This window comes from Pinus tabuliformis, chromosome X, assembly GCF_031772625.1.
Source record: "Pinus tabuliformis cultivar Carrire ecotype Pingquan chromosome X, CPIR1, whole genome shotgun sequence".
In the NCBI taxonomy this organism is placed as follows: domain Eukaryota; kingdom Viridiplantae; phylum Streptophyta; class Pinopsida; order Pinales; family Pinaceae; genus Pinus; species Pinus tabuliformis.
The window spans coordinates 1,392,402,717-1,392,422,137 of NC_142308.1; positions in this window are offsets into that span (position 1 = coordinate 1,392,402,717).

Consider the following 19,421-nt stretch of genomic DNA (forward strand, 5'->3'; position numbering starts at 1 on the left):
TCATGTGATTGCGAAAATGTGATCCATGATCTGTTACTATGGCCTGTGGCACGCCGAATCTGGCGACTACATGATTAAAAAAGAATAGGGCTGTTGTTTCACCAGTGTTAGCCAATGTAGGCATCGCCTCGGCCCATTTGGTAAAATAGTCAACTGCCTGCGACTATAATATACCCATGCCCCCCGGTCGAGGTGGGGTTACATTGCATGAAATCGATGCCCCACTTGGCGAAAGGCCCCACAGCTATTATTGGTTGTAAAGGAGCGGGGGGTCATCTGGTTTTGCTATCAAAAATCTGACATGCATGGCAACTTCTAACCGCAGTTATGCAATCTTTGAACATTGTTGGCCAGAAGTATCCTGCTCGTAAGATTCTTTGTGCTGTAGCATATCCAGATTGATGCCCCCCACAGGTGCCTGAATGACATTCATTCAGGGCTTTTTCGGCTTCCTCATGGGTTAGACACCTTCTCAGGACCGTATCGACACCATGACGGTAAAGCGTATCACCGACGATCATGTAGTCTTTTGCTTGGTATCGAATGCATTTTCGTTCTGAGTGAGAGGTGTCCTGCCGAAACTTTTGGGTTTGGAGATAAATTATTATATCTCCATACCACTCATCATTTGCTGATATCAGAAACAAACTTTCGTCCACGATCGATTCTTTGGACGTTTCATCGTTGTACAATGACGGGAGATCGCATAATAATTCTGCGAAAACTAAAGCTTTCTTTGATTTGGATTTCACAAATTCCAGATCAAACTCTTGAAGGATAGCTATCCACTTTGAATATTTGCCCCCAAGCAACTGTCGCGACAGTATATAAGTCATGGGGTTGCAATCTGACAATACAGTGGTCTTCCTAAAGAGGACATAATGTCGAAATCTTTGAATCGCTTGAACAGCTGCTAATGCCAACTTTTCAACATGAGAATATCTGATATCATTTTTGGGATTCAACTGCGTTAAGTAAGTCATTCAAAGTATGACCATTTCCATGAGAGGTAGTCGTAAAGTGACTAATATCTCATGATTTTTGAATAGTTCACTTAGCACTCATTGCATCGGGTGATGCTCACAGGGGTGAAGAAGTGGGATTGAAACTAGTGAAATGTGGAGAACGAATCACATAGCATCAATCATCACTTCCGGGGCTTGCACCCGGTAACCAGGACTTCCCAGGAGGTCACCCATCCCAGAACTCCTCTGGCTCAAGCGCGCTTAACTGTGGAGTTTTCCCCCACAATCAAGCCCACTTAGCTTGCTACCCCATTTGCAAAACCTTAGCAAGTATTGTGCCTCATGAACCATTCAGGTAGAGATCCCTTGACTCTTTTTGAATTTAAGTATGGGGGATTTACGCAGTGCATTATATTAGATATCATTTTTGGGATTCAACTGCGTTAAGTAAGTCATTCAAAGTATGACCATTTCCATGAGAGGTAGTCGTAAAGTGACTAATATCTCATGATTTTTGAATAGTTCACTTAGCACTCATTGCATCGGGTGATGCTCACAGGGGTGAAGAAGTGGGATTGAAACTAGTGAAATGTGGAGAACGAATCACATAGCATCAATCATCACTTCCGGGGCTTGCACCCGGTAACCAGGACTTCCCAGGAGGTCACCCATCCCAGAACTCCTCTGGCTCAAGCACGCTTAACTGTGGAGTTTTCCCCCACAATCAAGCCCACTTAGCTTGCTACCCCATTTGCAAAACCTTAGCAAGTATTGTGCCTCATGAACCATTCAAGTAGAGATCCCTTGACTCTTTTTGAATTTAAGTATGGGGGATTTACGTAGTGCATTATATTAGATATCATTTTTGGGATTCAACTGCGTTAAGTAAGTCATTCAAAGTATGACCATTTCCATGAGAGGTAGTCGTAAAGTGACTAATATCTCATGATTTTTGAATAGTTCACTTAGCACTCATTGCATCGGGTGATGCTCACAGGGGTGAAGAAGTGGGATTGAAACTAGTGAAATGTGGAGAACGAATCACATAGCATCAATCATCACTTCCGGGGCTTGCACCCGGTAACCAGGACTTCCCAGGAGGTCACCCATCCCAGAACTCCGCTGGCTCAAGCGCGCTTAACTGTGGAGTTTTCCCCCACAATCAAGCCCACTTAGCTTGCTACCCCATTTGCAAAACCTTAGCAAGTATTGTGCCTCATGAACCATTCAGGTAGAGATCCCTTGACTCTTTTTGAATTTAAGTATGGGGGATTTACGCAGTGCATTATATTAGATATCATTTTTGGGATTCAACTGCGTTAAGTAAGTCATTCAAAGTATGACCATCTCCATGAGAGGTAGTCGTAAAGTGACTAATATCTCATGATTTTTGAATAGTTCACTTAGCACTCATTGCATCGGGTGATGCTCACAGGGGTGAAGAAGTGGGATTGAAACTAGTGAAATGTGGAGAACGAATCACATAGCATCAATCATCACTTCCGGGGCTTGCACCCGGTAACCAGGACTTCCCAGGAGGTCACCCATCCCAGAACTCCTCTGGCTCAAGCGCGCTTAACTGTGGAGTTTTCCCCCACAATCAAGCCCACTTAGCTTGCTACCCCATTTGCAAAACCTTAGCAAGTATTGTGCCTCATGAACCATTCAGGTAGAGATCCCTTGACTCTTTTTGAATTTAAGTATGGGGGATTTACGCAGTGCATTATATTAGATATCATTTTTGGGATTCAACTGCGTTAAGTAAGTCATTCAAAGTATGACCATTTCCATGAGAGGTAGTCGTAAAGTGACTAATATCTCATGATTTTTGAATAGTTCACTTAGCACTCATTGCATCGGGTGATGCTCACAGGGGTGAAGAAGTGGGATTGAAACTAGTGAAATGTGGAGAACGAATCACATAGCATCAATCATCACTTCCGGGGCTTGCACCCGGTAACCAGGACTTCCCAGGAGGTCACCCATCCCAGAACTCCTCTGGCTCAAGCGCGCTTAACTGTGGAGTTTTCCCCCACAATCAAGCCCACTTAGCTTGCTACCCCATTTGCAAAACCTTAGCAAGTATTGTGCCTCATGAACCATTCAGGTAGAGATCCCTTGACTCTTTTTGAATTTAAGTATGGGGGATTTACGCAGTGCATTATATTAGATATCATTTTTGGGATTCAACTGCGTTAAGTAAGTCATTCAAAGTATGACCATTTCCATGAGAGGTAGTCGTAAAGTGACTAATATCTCATGATTTTTGAATAGTTCACTTAGCACTCATTGCATCGGGTGATGCTCACAGGGGTGAAGAAGTGGGATTGAAACTAGTGAAATGTGGAGAACGAATCACATAGCATCAATCATCACTTCCGGGGCTTGCACCCGGTAACCAGGACTTCCCAGGAGGTCACCCATCCCAGAACTCCTCTGGCTCAAGCGCGCTTAACTGTGGAGTTTTCCCCCACAATCAAGCCCACTTAGCTTGCTACCCCATTTGCAAAACCTTAGCAAGTATTGTGCCTCATGAACCATTCAGGTAGAGATCCCTTGACTCTTTTTGAATTTAAGTATGGGGGATTTACGCAGTGCATTATATTAGATATCATTTTTGGGATTCATTTAAGTTTTTGCTTAAATAATATATAGGGTGTTCAATTCCATCGACTTCTTGAACCAAAACCATTGCAATGGTCGTATCTGCTGCAGCCAGATACAGGTTAAAATCCCTTAGATAGTCTGGGGCGTACATTAATGATGCTTTGACTAGCGCTTCTTTCAAAGCATCAAAGGAAGCTTGTGCAACCTGGTCCCAGACGAAAGGTACATCCTTTTTCAGGAGACGGGTATAACCTTTAGCAAGTTCTGCGTAATTTGGAATGAACCTCCTCAGAAAGTTTGCTTTCCCTTGGAGTTTCTGAATCTGAAGCAAGTTCGAAGGTGGAGGAAAATTAATGATTGCCTGCACCTTGCAAGGGTCGAGACGAATCCCATCCTTGGAGACTATAAAGCCAAGTAAACGACCAGAACCGACGCAAAACACACATTTGTGTGGATTGAGTCTTATCTTGTAGTGTCGGCAACGTAGAAATATTGCTCTTAAATGATGCGGATGATCAGTCCGCTTTTGCGAATGAGCCGGAAGATCGTCGAGATAAGGTTGAACGATGTTCTTGATGTCATGGAAAGCATAATTCATTGCTCTCTGAAATGTCGCCCCTGCGTTCTTTAAACCAAAGGGTAATTTTCGATAAGCGAATGTGCCCCACGGACAAATAAATGCAGTCTTTGACTGGTCCTGTGGGCGGATATTAATTTGATTATACCCAGAAAATCCGTCCATAAATGAAAAGATTTCACATCCGGCGCATTCATCAATTATCTGGTCGATGAAGGGTGTAGGGTAGTTTTCCTTTGGACAAGCTTGATTTACATCCCTATAATCGACGCACACTCATATTGTTCCTTGTTTTTTCATAACAGGGACAATATTCGATACCCAATCGGTTAGAGGAACCGGGTAGATGAAACCAGCATGGAGGAGCTTTTCAACTTCCGCCTTGATGGCAGCGGCTTTCTTGGGGTGCACCTGCCGAAGCCGTTGTCTTACTGGTTTGACATCAGGATACATCTTAATTTCGTGTTCAACTATACTCGAGTCGATGCCTGGCATTTCATCATAGGACCAAGCAAAGACATCTCTAAATTCGCGGAAAAGAGCTTTATATATTTCTTGTTCTGAAGGAGAACAACCTTTGTCGACATAAATATTCTCTACAATGTCTGTTTTGGTCGAGATATTTATGGCTATAGTCTCTTCTATATTGGATAGGTTTCTCTCGGAATCCACCGTTTTTACAGTATTTGTTAGGAATTCAAATACTGAGGGGTGATACAGGTCGCCTTGAGTATCTTCCTGAGGAAGGGAACGATGGTGGTTATCATCCCATGGTGCCCCCTCAATCAACATTGACTGCAGGATTCCTTCGTCACTTGCATGCACTTGTGACCAAGGATCCAAAGGGGTACCACATTCTCCTGACCTATCTACCCAAACGCTTGACGAGCATTGATTTGGGCTCGCCTCCCATGCCTGAAACATTGATTGCTACAATATTTCGATTGGGCTCGGGTGTAACACCATTGCCCGATCCATGATGAATTTGTCTTTTGCGATCTTCGTGGAAGATATCATGTTGCAGGTGGCCACCAATGGTACATTTCCTATGTACATATGATTTGGTAGCGAGAAAGTCCCCATCATCGTGGGGTCTTTCAACAGGCCTACTCCTATATCTTGAATTGAATGGTCGCTTTCATGGATCATGGGAATGCTTCCCGTAACTTGTGAACCATTAAGGAGGAAGTTCTGTTGGTCGACGACCGTAATCCCTCCTTCAAACGGGAAAGCGATCTTCCTAAAATAAGTCGACACGACAGCTGCCATGGCATAAATCCATGGTCTTCCTAGTAGGATGTTGTAATCTAGATTTCCATCTATGACTTCAACATCAATCTCTACTGTTTTTCCACCTAGTTCAACTTTCAAGTTACTTAGGATACCGTAAGGGGTATATGTCCTACCGTCGAAAGCCTTTAGTGTTGTCGAAGATCTCGACAAGGTTGGTGACCCTAGCGTTTTCCAGCAGCTCATTGACATAATACATGTCGATGCTCCCTCGTCAATAATTGTTCTGTGAACAGTTTTGTTGAGGGCCTTCACTTGAATCAGGAAAGCTAGCTGAGCTGTAACTGAGGGTCATACCCTTTGTGATCAAAGGACACAAGATTGGAATCCTTAGGATCAACCCCCCCTATTGCCGATAACAATGCCTGCCTCTGGGATGGACAATTTTGTAGTACTTCTAGAGTCGACATAGCGGATGGCGATTGAGCCAAATCTTCTACTATGTTATAATGTTGCGCCACTCTGGCACGAGGATTAAACGTCGACTTGTGTACTACACCCTTAGGTGGTTTAATCGTTAATTCTGGCATTATGGGCGGGACAACTTCTGTCGAAGTTGTTGTCGAACTACTAGGTTGATCTTTACCTTTTTCGTTTGACAGTTGCGGATTCCCGTAATCTTTGCTCCTTGTCGAAATCAAAGCATCATTTTGCTGCTTAGAGATCGACAACATCAGCACTTGCGACGGGGAAGCATTTCCACTATCAACCATATTTTGACCTGGATTGGGAAATGGATCAGTCAGCACAGTCGGGTTCTTTGGACTTTTAAAAAATCTCTTGAGCTCAGCTTTGTATGGACAATCTTGTGTCCAATGATCCTCGTCACATATCATACAGGGCCCTTTCTTTTTCCCTTTCTCAGGAGAGTTAGAAGAAGTTTTTTCAGGTGACAGGTCATCCTGTTGCTTCTTCTTCCCTTTGTTTTGCTTCTTCTTGCTTCCTGGTTGATTGGTTTCTTTGCCTTTATCTGCTGATATGGCATTTACTTCCGAAGCAAGAATCTTTTCATGGGCATTTCGATCTGAAGTCTTACGGGCTTTCTGAGGTGAAGCCTTTCTCGACTTCACGCCTGCAGTGCCAATCACGCCATCTCCGGCATGAGAGTCAATATTCGATTTAGGAGGTGGAGGAATTGAAAATTCAGGTCTGGGGGCATCAGGTATTTTGTCATAGAGCGTGCCAGACTGAGTATATACCAAGTCTAAATATTGAGCACGAGCAATGACCTGCTCCTCCGTTACGACTCCCCCCTTGGCCACATCTTCCGTTATAGCCGGAAGTAGAGACTTTATAAACCATTCAGCTAATAGCTGATCAGGAACGTATGTTTTCACCATCCTTCGACGATGACGCCACTCATGTATATGATCAGATATGTGAGTAGCTGTCGTCTGTTTGAAGTTGGTCAGTATCTCGGTTCCCGTTTCATACCTGATAGGTAATTGAAAGTGGGTTAAGAAAGTCGTGGCTAAGGAGCTGAAATTGTCGAAAGAGGCTCTTGGCAATTCTATATACCATTTGGCCGCCGGACCTGTCAATGTCCTCTGGAAGAGGCGAAGTCTTATCGAATCATCGTTCAGGGTGTTCGATGAACACCATAGATGAAAGGTCATGACGTGATTCGACGGGTCTTCGCCCGGGTTTCCATTGAATTTAGGAATGTCCGATGGAAGTTTGTGAGGAATCATGGGCCACCAAGGGGCGTAGGCGATAGGATCGTTTGTCAACCGTTGTAGATCGGGTAACTCCAGAGTTGCCACGAATGGCAGCTGCTGACTCAGGTTAGGTGAAGCGTACCCAGGGTACGATGGAATCGCCTGAGCAATTGGTCTTTGCATACCAGCATAATGTAATTGATGCTGATATGACTGATACGGTTGATGGACTACTCCACCGTAGAGTGGTTGGTTTTGACCGTATTGTAGGTACGGTTGTCCATTATTCGCAAAAATCTGCTGCTCGGTACCTTGGTACACTTGCTGGAACTGCGGTTGTTGATACTGCACTAACCATGGTTGTGACGCCATTGGTTGTTGTGCTATGCTTACCACTGGGCCAAGATTAGGGGTAAGGGTACCCGTTTGTGTTTGTGACGCCTCGCTTGCCGGTGATTGCGGTTGGGTTGCAGGGTCAACGGGTTGTTGCATTACAACCTGAGAAAACTGAGGTTGACATGTAACAGGTATTGTTTGAACTTGCGACACAGTCACAATTGCTGGTGTCATCGGGATGTTCGTCACAGGCATCTGTTGTTGCATAGAATACACAACTCTTGGTTGTTGGGATGGCATAGGTATCCAACCACTTGTAGTTATTCCAGTATAACCTGAGTATGGTTGTGAACTCTTGTATGGGTAACCTCCCGGAGGGGGTAATGAGAAAGCATATTGCCCCCCATACGGTGGTGGTCCGGAACCGAGAGGATTTATTACACCTCGAGGACCGGATTGCCCCAACGGATTTCCAAAAGGATCAATCTGTTGAGTTCCAACATAGGAGTTACCGGGTATTATCCCGGGAGAACAAACAGGAACAGACCATACTGTCGTCATGGCCCCCGAAGGGACCCCCGCAAGCTGTTGAGAGTTAGGAACAGATGGTGTGCCGGCGAACATTGTCAGAATGACCCCAGGGAGTTCTGCAGTCGCTGTGTCATTAGGCACAGTCCTGGATGTCGACGGTTGTTCAGACATTTTGAGTCTATCCAGTAGATTGCCTAGTGATTCTTCAGGAACTTCTCTGGGTGATAGGCTAGCTTCTGATGCAGTAGGAAGTAGAATGATCCCTGCTCCAAAATGTGTTGGAGTGATTGCTTGCGGATCTTCTACAATCTCTTCTATTGCGATCAGACCGGGTGGAAGAGGAAGACCGTCAGGTCCGTAGAATATCTCTGGTGCCGAAGAAGGGGTTGTTTCGACAGCGACAGTCGTTTGAGGAGCAAGACTCTCTGAACCGATCACTGATGGACCTGATTCAGTAACACAAGCATTTGCTTTCAGACTAGGATCAGTGTTACTGTCCTTCTGGGGCTGTTGAACTTCTTCAATAGGGGCAGGGTTTCCAGAAATGTTTGGAGTAACTGGAACCTCAGATGTCGTTGGAACACTTGTTCTAACTTTGACAGGAGATTTGGAACCAGTTGAACGAGGTCGCTTTGCCCGGGTTGTTTTTGATTCCGGGGACAAAGACGTTTGTCTCGTGTTCCTCCGCGAACGACGGTTCATCGATTGACTTTCTTCCACGATTGCGGATTACTTGATCAACCAACAATGCACAGGGTAAAATGTGTTTTCGAATTGAATTAATTTTAGACGCTTTTAAGACACAACTTGCTTTTTCATGTTTTAAGAGTCGAGAAAAAGCTAAAGATGACTCTAGTCTCCTTCGATGTATTAACGAGCCCGAAGTGACAAATGCTCGGATGGACTTTTTCAGTTATAGAGTTTGAAAAAGGCCAAAAGAAACTACTCTGGAGTTCTAGGCAAGGGTGTGCCAAACCTTTCGCGAAACCACAGAATACGTTTTACGGTACGAGTGGTTGATCTTCGTGAATGCTGTGTTCACTGCATCGCGATCAGTAGGGCGGCCGACACGGATTCCTATGGATAAAGGCTTTGTTCCTATAGGGGTCCCCCAATATACGCGACGGTACGCGGGGGCACAAGTCCGTATTAGTGCTATCGTCTCTCAGGAGGAATCACCCACCTTCGTAGAGATCAACAGTCACTATGTTTAACGACGCCGGTTCACGTCTCTACCTAGACCTCTACTATATTTCGTTATGTTTCAAAGCGTTGTTAGATAAATTCAGTTCTTTTTAGGTTGATCTTGCTTAGCAGTTTGCCTTTATGGATCACCACGTGATGTATGAGACAACTCCTAAATGCAGTCTAAGAATGATAAGCAAGCTTTTTTTTTCCAATTCTTTCAACTTATGAAAACCTTAACTACTGAAGGAAAAGAAAGACATCATCTTTTCAAACAGATCATAGAGCACACACTGATGCACTTTTCCTAAATCGACATGCAAACTGTCAAAATGCACATGCACAATGCAAGTATTTCTTTTCTTCTTCCTTAATGTTGATGTATTACAAAAAGAAAGCTGTTGTATAATTTCGAATTCAATTTCAAGTGAAAGAAAACAAGTTTTTGTCCAATAATCAAAAGAACACCTTAAGATTCGCTCGTTTCAACACAAGAAATACTGAAATTCGAACCATATAATGAAAGAAAATGCTCAAGCAGCTATGAACAGCAATAAACTAACTCTTAGAATCACAACGACACTTTCTCACAGGTCTAGATTCAAGAGGTCATAGCAAGACTAGTTCACTTTCGCTATGGGAAACTGTGAATGACAGCAAGAAATACAATAAGAACAATCACAGTTTCTTCATACAACGGAGGCGGAATGAAGGCAAAGAGAAGTGGTTTCAGCTGGGTATACAGGTTGACAACTGGCTGTAAAATCAATACTGAAAACTGGGCAACAGACAGTGGAGAATCCAAGTTGCACAAGGCAAAACTGGATCAGCGCAGGTGCTGCACTGTCAATCTAAGATGCAGCGCAGGTAGCCCCTTCGGGACCTACGTCGCAGTGCAGGTAGCCTTTGTTGCAGCTGCACTGATGAGACAACTCTCGTCTCTCTCAGATTCCGGGTCACAGTTTGCTAAAAAATGAGCGGTTTTTGGCCAAATCAGAGGCTGTCAGTCAAGTATACACTAGAGGATGATTAAAGGAAGATGAACACTATCACAAAGAGCTAAAAAGAGTCCTTGTGGATCAGCTCTTCAAATCATAAACATGCCCAGCACTGGGCTAGAGTAGTTGCCCTCTACTTTGCATTCGAAGGACTCGCATGCAGTTTGATTCGGTACTCTTTTGTTTAAGAAATGAATAGCAAGAAACACAAGCTACCAACAAGACACGATCCCCAGTGGAGTCTCCAGTCTGTTGTGGGGGAAAGTATCCAACTCAGAATGACCCTAACCCACTCTAAGGGTGACAGTTCCTTAGCAACAGCTGAAAGCAAAGCTATCTAAAGTTTCTTCTTTATGACATGCAAGAGATAAAGGGAAGAGATCCACTTACCGATGTCTTGCGCAAATGGTCGATCCAATCTCCTTTGATTGCCGCTTGCTCCCAGCTCCAAGTCTTTTCACGGGCCCAGCTACACGAGATCCTGCAAACAAGACAAAGAAAGGAAACTACAAGAAGCATGCATTCATAATCGATTCAAGGATTAGCATAAATCAAAGACGCAAGTAAGACAATACACCATTGAAACACATGCGAATAGAAGAACCTCAAAAGCTTTATTAATATATGGAAGTAAGGTTCAGACGGTGATACAACCATGAGAGGTCCAATCCAGCATCACCTTCCCGACGGAGAGAAATCTCTTCTTCACCTCCCTCAAGCAATCACCCAATGCTCACAACTGTAAACCAATAGCAATTCTTTGCACTAAATTCCGGCCTCCTAGATCCCATGGGATGAGATCCTTATATAGAGTTTTGGAGTGAAGATAAGTCAGCTTGATGTGTGACTTGTTGTCCTCTTCAACTCCAGTTGTTCTTCAGTTCTTCACTCGGAGTTTCTGTCTTCCACTTGGAGTTTTAGAAGCTCTTAACTCATCATTAGGTGAATCTTATCATCAAGTGTCTTTTTAGAAGCTTCCTAGGCACTGGCACTTTGAGAAAAAGATTCCTCCACATGTCCAAGTACGCCCAATGCAGGTAGCCTTTGTTCTACTTGCTATGCAATGCAGGTAGCCTTTGTTGTACCTGCTATGCAGCGCAGATGCCTAGTGGAGCAGCTGCAATGATCCAAAACTGACCTGTTTTTGAGTGTTTTTTAGTGGAGAACTGACTTGCAGTGTTGTGGTTTGCTAACCTTGTTCCTCTAAGGGTAAGAACAACTTGTTTAGGGACTTTGCATCCCTTAGATTATTGACATTTCATGCTCTATGCTGTAAGGCACAAAAATGTCTATAACACCTACAGAGATGCATAAGTTTGATTCTCCTTTAAGACTCAGATTCTTTTCCACGGGTCGGTTTACTGTCTCACTATTTTTGTATCAGACTGTATATTTATATACTCAGAATTTACCACTGTATTACTTGCTCCAAGATGATATCGTGAAGGAGGGTGATATATTAATTGAGAACTCAATCTTGCTCAGAATTTCAGCTATTTTTCTTAGGTGACAGTGGCCAGACTTTAGGGCTTCCAATTTATATTTTATGCTTAGAATTTTGAGGGAGATCAACTCCTTTCCATAGTGAAAATGTATTTGTAAAATCTTCAAACTACTCGCTCCTTTCAGGACTAATATAATCATAAATTTGGATTATTGTTGTAGCACATAAATGATCTTTAAATGATGATTTCAGATCTTATATAGAAACCTTACACTTTCGCTCTCTTCTCTAGGTAGCTCAGCCTTCATTGGTGTAATATCCCTTCTTTGAAAAAACTTAATTTCTCATACTAAATTTTTGAGTTTGTGCTATGGTTTCAGTGTAGCATTTAATTAAACAACTCAACTATGTACTAGTGTAGGTGTTTTCTCACAATTCCAACTCAGAAAATACACGCAATAAATGACATGTACCCAGAATGAAGCTACCAAAATTTCAAGCTGATATATTTCAAGCACGAAGATTTACATAGGACTGATATATGTAATTTCTGTCATAGAAAGAGAGAAAATAGGCAACTTCCTCTTAGTATTTACTATGCAAATAGAACGGAGACAATTAGACTAGAGGAAATTGGGTATAATATACAATTCAATGTAGTTTTTATGTTCTTCAATGACACATATAAGTTCATAATTTGCTCCTCTCCATACAGCACCTCAAAACGTCCCAACAGAAATCAATATATAGGTACCAGCAGTTGTCATAGACACCATAAGGTGGTCGTATCACCTTCCAGCTCACCAATAAAGGCTCGGACTCCACACAGTCAGCAATATGAGCCTCTCCAAGATGATATACAGCCTCATGCAATGGGGGATAGTGGCAGCCTTCGAATAGCAGTTAACTCGTTCCACCTTAACTGTGACTCAACCCATAAATTATGCAGCTCTCGTCCAGCATTAACAGTGAGGGATTTCGACCCTATTTCTCCTTGGAATCATGCCCAGCAATTAAGAGGCATCAGGAGAAACAAAGTCACATAATCAAAAGCAGAAGAATACTAATCATAGACATTCAATTAGTATTCCAAATGATGGAGCTGCCACTTCTATGTGTTTTAAGTATACAAGTGGAATGCCTCAGAGGAATGAACTTAGGGACAATGTCCATCGGTGCAGTGATCCAATGAAGAATCAAATAAGGGATGCTTCTCTTCCACCTCGAAATAAGCCAACATCTTCAGTTGATATATCTGTAAGGGTTGAAGCTTCTAAAAGAAAGCTTCAGGAACGATACCAACAAGCAGAAACTGCAAAGAGGCAATGAACTCTTCAAGTAATGGATCTACAAGGCCTCCCTAAAAATGGGCAGAGTCTTGTAAAACCATCGCAAGAAAAACTAGGGTCACAAAATAGGTAGCGATTCATTAATCGCATATAGGAGTGTCATATTATCTGGGCCCAAGTTGGTTGATATATTGCAGTAGAGTTATATATCGCAGTTACGATACCACACCATAATATTGTGTATGGAAACCAGTGGGGAGAACGATGGGCTGAGTGTTAGGCTGAGAATGGCAAGTAGGTTCTGCAGAGTTGACAGACTCTTAAAATACCCAGGCCTCTATTTTCATATTGTTGGAATGTACGTTACATCCAGAATTGCAGAACTGACAATTATATGAATGTAGAGAAGTTACAAAGCAGATATATAAGACATTCGACCTTGCGTATGAGGGAAAAAACACTATTTTTTCTATATCGGGACAATGGGCAGAGGTACAGGACTGGCATGTAAGAAAGGCCATAGAAAACAAGTGTCTCACAGTTGAGCAAGGCAAGATATCGCCTGCTCTGATACCATGTTAAACACACACATGGCAACAACAGAATATTAAAGATAATCAGGAAAGTACACTTATTATTAACAAATGATATAAATTTATAGTACATGGTGTGACCCTTGGATTCATATTCCAAGTGGTTCAACTTCCACACCAACCCTTAGAGGATTAGGTGTCCAACAGGCTTCCTGTTGCCATAATTTTTCTTTCCATTTTTCTTGCCAACCTAAATGCCTTCTCCAATGAATCTGGTTCCCAAAGGCGAACCTCATGTTGGATGTTATCTTTTAAATTCCCTATGAACACATCAATCCTATGCCCGTCTGGAATATCTTTTACCCTTATATTCAATTTTTGGAAGTCCTCAATGTGTTCCATCATTGCATCCTTTTTTTTGAGATTTATCAATTGACTAAAAAAAGTGTTGCTTTTTGTATCCTCATAATATGCTATCATTTCATCCATAAAAATAGCCCAAGTGACAATTTGTTTACGAGAGCAAAGCCATCTATACCATACAAACTGATTTGGTTCCAAATATAAAGTTGCAATGCGTACCTTTTGTGTGTTTTGCACATTATGGAGATCGAAAATTTTCTCTATCTATAGTATCCATGTTCTGGGATCCTTGCCATCAAACTTCCTCATGTCGATCTTTGGAACATGGTGGTTCTTCGATCCAAAGTTAGATTCCATGAAATCATGATTAACATTTATTTTGTTCTCATCATGATTTTATTTTACTACCCTTTCACCATTAGTAAGCATTTCTTGTAGAAAGTTTGTCAAATGTGTCTTCAAATCTTCCATGCCTTTCTTTAAATCATCCATCTTAGCTTCCATGCCATCCATCTTAGCTTCCATGCTGTCCATCTTAGCTTCCATGCCATTCATCTTAGCTTCTATGCCTTTGTTTAAACCATCCATATTAGCTTCCACGCCTTTCTTTAAACCATCCATATTAGCTTCTATGTCTTTCTTTAAACCATCCATCTTAGCTTTTGTGTTATAGATTTGACCTAGAAATATAAGAGAATACAAATAAACCCAATAAACAACAAGATCAAAATAGATAAAAATGTTTCTTTATTGATCAGACCCTTAAGGTAGGGCAACACCATACATTCACTCCTTAAAGAAGGAGAACACTCCACAAGCCATATGCCTGTTCATACAATATTCCTTGACATCTCTCCATGTGGAGTCTCTAGCCTCTATATAGGCCTCATACATACAATACCATGGGTCATTACCATGGTTCCCTCATACCATCGAACTAATACCATGGGCCCATTACATTATTACTAACTACTTGTGGTCCCTTACATGATATGGGTTAACCACCTTATTTATTACTATGGCCCATCCCATTATTACATTATTACCTTGGGTACCTCCCTTTGTACCCCATATTATTCCCCCTAGGTATATAACATTCCACCCCCCTTAGCATGTTTCATCCCCGAAACATGGGAAGAACACAAATAATAAGATCTACTCAAAAGAGTAGTCCACTGGTACCATGCACGTGCATCTAGCCATCCAAGAGAAAGGTGAACCCTCGATCTCGCTGGTGCCTCGCTCGCTTGAGATGGAAGTTGACCGTGGCAGCTCTTCTGTGTTGATGTGTAGTAGGTGGATCTTCACTCCGCTCTATCTGTCATGTGGGGGTTGTTGTCCTTGTGGCTAATTGGTTTCCATCTTGTTGGTTGTTTTCTTGCAGGGTGATGTGGGTGATGATATGTTGAAGTTTTAACCCATGGTGTCTTTTTCTTTAATTCACCCCTTACTGGAGCCTGACTGTTATCTAGTGCATGTTGTGGTGCCTACTGTGGTGTCTTATCTTCTAATATTACTTCAACCACTGAACCCTCATCAGATGTGTCAGCACCTATAACCTTTTCAGCTTCAGCCTCTGTTTGTGTTTAATTGTCGACCATCAACTGCTTATCATCTGATATGTCAATCCCTGGAACATCTTCTGCATCAACCTCCGTGGACTCTACCTGTTTATTGATGGAAATATCCTGTAATGTAATTTTCTTCTTTTTATACCAGAGCTTCAGGAATTTCTTCTGCACATTAATATTGATAGTACCCACTAATTCCATCCAAGGATATCCCAAAACAACATCCATATTATCCATCTCTAAAGTATAAAAATCACCATGCAACACATACTTATCCATAGAAATCTTCAAATCCTTATACACTTGAACATCCTCATCATCCACCTATGTGTGTTCAATGTGTTTTGCTGGAACTTGCAATTTTTTTGCCAAATTAACATTGATAAAATTATGCTTGCAACTAGGATTTATAGAAACAATGATCTTCTCCTTTTGAATCAATCCATGAACCTGCAATAAGGAGATACCAGCAGAAAATAACCCTTTAGGTTTCTTGGTTTCCTTATTTCCTGTAAAAATAAAATCTTTGCTAGGCTGTGTGTCTGTCTATGTGAGCTTATCCACAAAATTAGATTTACGGTCAAAGTGGTCCATAAGAGCTTTTTTTAATGTGTCCCAAGTTAAGGGTCTTCCATAGCAACGTTGATGCCCTTACCACCATTGCCATCTTTCATTGTCCAAGTACATTTTTCCCACACTCAGCTGAGTCTCATCATCCATGACATAATTCAATCTGAAATATTTCTCCATTTGTGCAAGCCATCTGGCTGGATGAGAGTCATCAAATTTATACAGGTTCCTCTGATCTAGGCCCACCATCAGAAAAATTTTGGCGAAAATTTGAAATGGCCAATTTCGTCATTATTGTTCAGAAGCCCTATTATGTCTTGTTTTTGGAAATGGAACAACCATTCTGCATCTGCCCATGTGATAGAAATCTTGATCCAGGCACTGGAATTTTAGATCTGCGCTGCAACTCTCCCGTCAACACCCAAAAATTCTGAAAAAAAAGAGCTGATTTTAAATCAGCGATATCTCCCTCATCCGGACTCTGATTCGACTGATTGTTTTTTTGAAATTGAGTGATTTTTCGCACAAAATCCATATCTACAATTGGATTCTGTAGATCTTGCACCATGACATCCAGATCTGCGCCGCAAACTCGCTACCCTGAAAAATTGTCTACAACACCACTGATTTTTAGATCAGTGATATCTCGTTCATCTGGACTCCGATTCGGCAAATTTTTCTTTTGAAATCGGGTATTTTTTCACAAAGAATTCAGATATGCAATTATATGTTGCAAATATTTCCCCAAAACGTACAGATCTGATCTGCAAACTCGCCGACCCAAAAATTTCCTGCAAAACATTAAAAATAAATAAAATAAAAAATAAAAAAAATTCTCCACTTTTTGCCCAAGAAAGTGCTCTGATACCACTTGTTATAGATTTGACCTAGAAATATAAGAGAATACAAATAAACCCAATAAATAACAAGATAGAAATAGATAAAAATGTCTCTTTATTGATCAGACCCTTAAGGTAGGGCAACACCATACATTCACTCCTTAAAGAAGGAGAACACTCCACAAGCCATATGCCTGTTCATACAATATTCCTTGACATCTCTCCATGTGGAGTCTCTAGCCTCTATATAGGCCTCATACATACAATACCATGGGTCATTACCATGGTTCCCTCATACCATCAAACTAATACCATGGGCCCATTACATTATTACTAACTACTTGTGGTCCCTTACATGATATGGGTTAACCACCTTATTTATTACTATGGCCCATCCCATTATTACATTATTACCTTGGGTACCTCTCTTTGTACCCCATATTATCCCCCCTAGGTATATAACATTCTGTTACTTTTTGTGCGAGTGAAATTTGTTGCACTTGGTCTCGTAATTTTGATATATCATGTTGCATTTCTTCCTCTTCTTCATGAGTCATGCTAGAGCTTTCAGGTTGCTTACTAGGTCTTTCCACTTTCTTTCATCAGGGCATCAATTACCGATAATAATTCTTCACTGTGCCCTTTGAATTCCTTCAAACTAATTTTTCAAACCAAGCTTATGCAAAAATTTTAAAAAAACTACACACCTTTTTTCACTTTGTAGGAGCTCGATATTAAAATCTGATGTATCTCTGTAATTTTGATCTCCCAGGTCTGAAATTTCTTCCTGTGTAACCCTCTAAGTAATCTTTCTAGTCCCACAAGTCTGATCAAGATTGGATTCTCCAATGAAGAGTTATGCCAAATCTCCCATGATGACCTGAGTATAGACTAGTTCAGTAGAGGGAACTTGTATGACGTGCCGCGGGTCATTGCTTCAACCTTAAGTTCTGAAAATGATACCCAAAAAAACTAAAGTCTTATGAAAATTCAATATGATGCTCAGAGCGAAAGTTATGACGATTTTCCCAAGGTAATCTGTTTGGAATGTAATTCGGGGGTCTGCAAAAACCCTAACTTCCTCAGATTATATCTTGGAAAATATAGCGAGACAGGATGAAATTCAGAGCCGAGGTTCAGACCAATTTCATCTCAAATGGGTTTTTTTTTAGCTTCTGAAACTTCATAGCGAAAGAGTTATAGCAAAAATTCCATGATGACCTGTTTTAGATGAAATTCTAGAGCTTGCAAAAACCCTAACTTCCTCAGATCCTATCTCTGAAACTATAGCGAGACAAGGTCTGAAATTTGAACCCAAGATTCAATGAGATTTAGTCTCAAATGGGTTTTTAATTTAGCTTTTGAAATGTTGCAGAAAAAAATTTATAGCGAAAATTCCATAATTACCTGTTTGGAATAGCGAAACCCTAGAATCCAAAGCTCTTATACCAAATGTTATGAAACCAGCTCACAAAAAGATAGAAAAGATAGATCAATGCCTTAGAATTCAGCCTCTTTGAGGGGGAAACCTCCTTTACATTACACAAATGAAAAATTCTTGGATGATTCAAATGACAAAATCTCCTTTCTATATATAGGAGTCTAAGGGGTCACAATATAACCAAGCCAACCTAACAATAATAATATAAAGGCACAAAAATAACAATAGAGGGATTCTATGGGGTACAATAATAACAATATGGAGACGATAGGGGCACAAAAATAACAATAAGGGACACAACAACAACAGTAATGGGGGAATCACTAGTATTATAGGGACCTAACAACCACCTCAACCCTCAACCATAGTGATTCCACCTCTACGAACCAAAAATCATGAACATCAACCAAATCGGTCTCTACCCAAGCTATCCAGGGATCCAAGAACTAGTAACTCAACCCATGGCCTTCTAGGGCTTCCAGAGCATTTGTTCCAACCGTGGATCCAGGGACTAGTAACTCAAACAACCAAGGGCTCCATAATGTTTGTCCCAACCTAAGGCTCTAGGAATTAGTAACTCAACCCAAGTTGTTCCAGGGCTTCCAGAGCATTTGTTCCAACCCACAGCCATAAATAACCTAAGCCCCAATAATAAAAAAATAAGTGGAAAACCCACAACACCATGGTTATCTAGGAAATAGCAAGGCAAGGCTAAAACCCATTGTCAATCCGGGCAAATCCCCATGCCAATGACAACACATAACTAGAGACATGGATGCATATACCATGAATCTAGAAATCAACAAGGAAATCACACATGCAACTTGTTAGTTGCAAAGCAATCCATTTGTAATTGTTGATCCCATTATTTCCTTATGCTTCCCTACTTTCGTTTGCCTTCTTTCTCCAAATCCAAGTGAATTCTCAAGTGCTTTAAGAAAGCTCAAAGACTTCTCTAAGTGTGCAAGAGTATGAGAGAATGAAAGACGGAGCCAAAACTGAACTGACCAAACCTGTGAACTAATCCTCATAAGCCTTTTTATCATTGAGGCCTCTATTTTCTTCATTTTCCTTCTTTTTTCCTCTAATTTCCTTAGCATGCAAATTTGTGCCTCTTCACCTTCTTTTTCTCCTATTTTCCTTTATTTTCGTAAATAAATGTCAATTATTGTCTCTTTGTCTTTTCCAATGCCTTTGCCAATTTCCTTAGCCATTAATTAATCA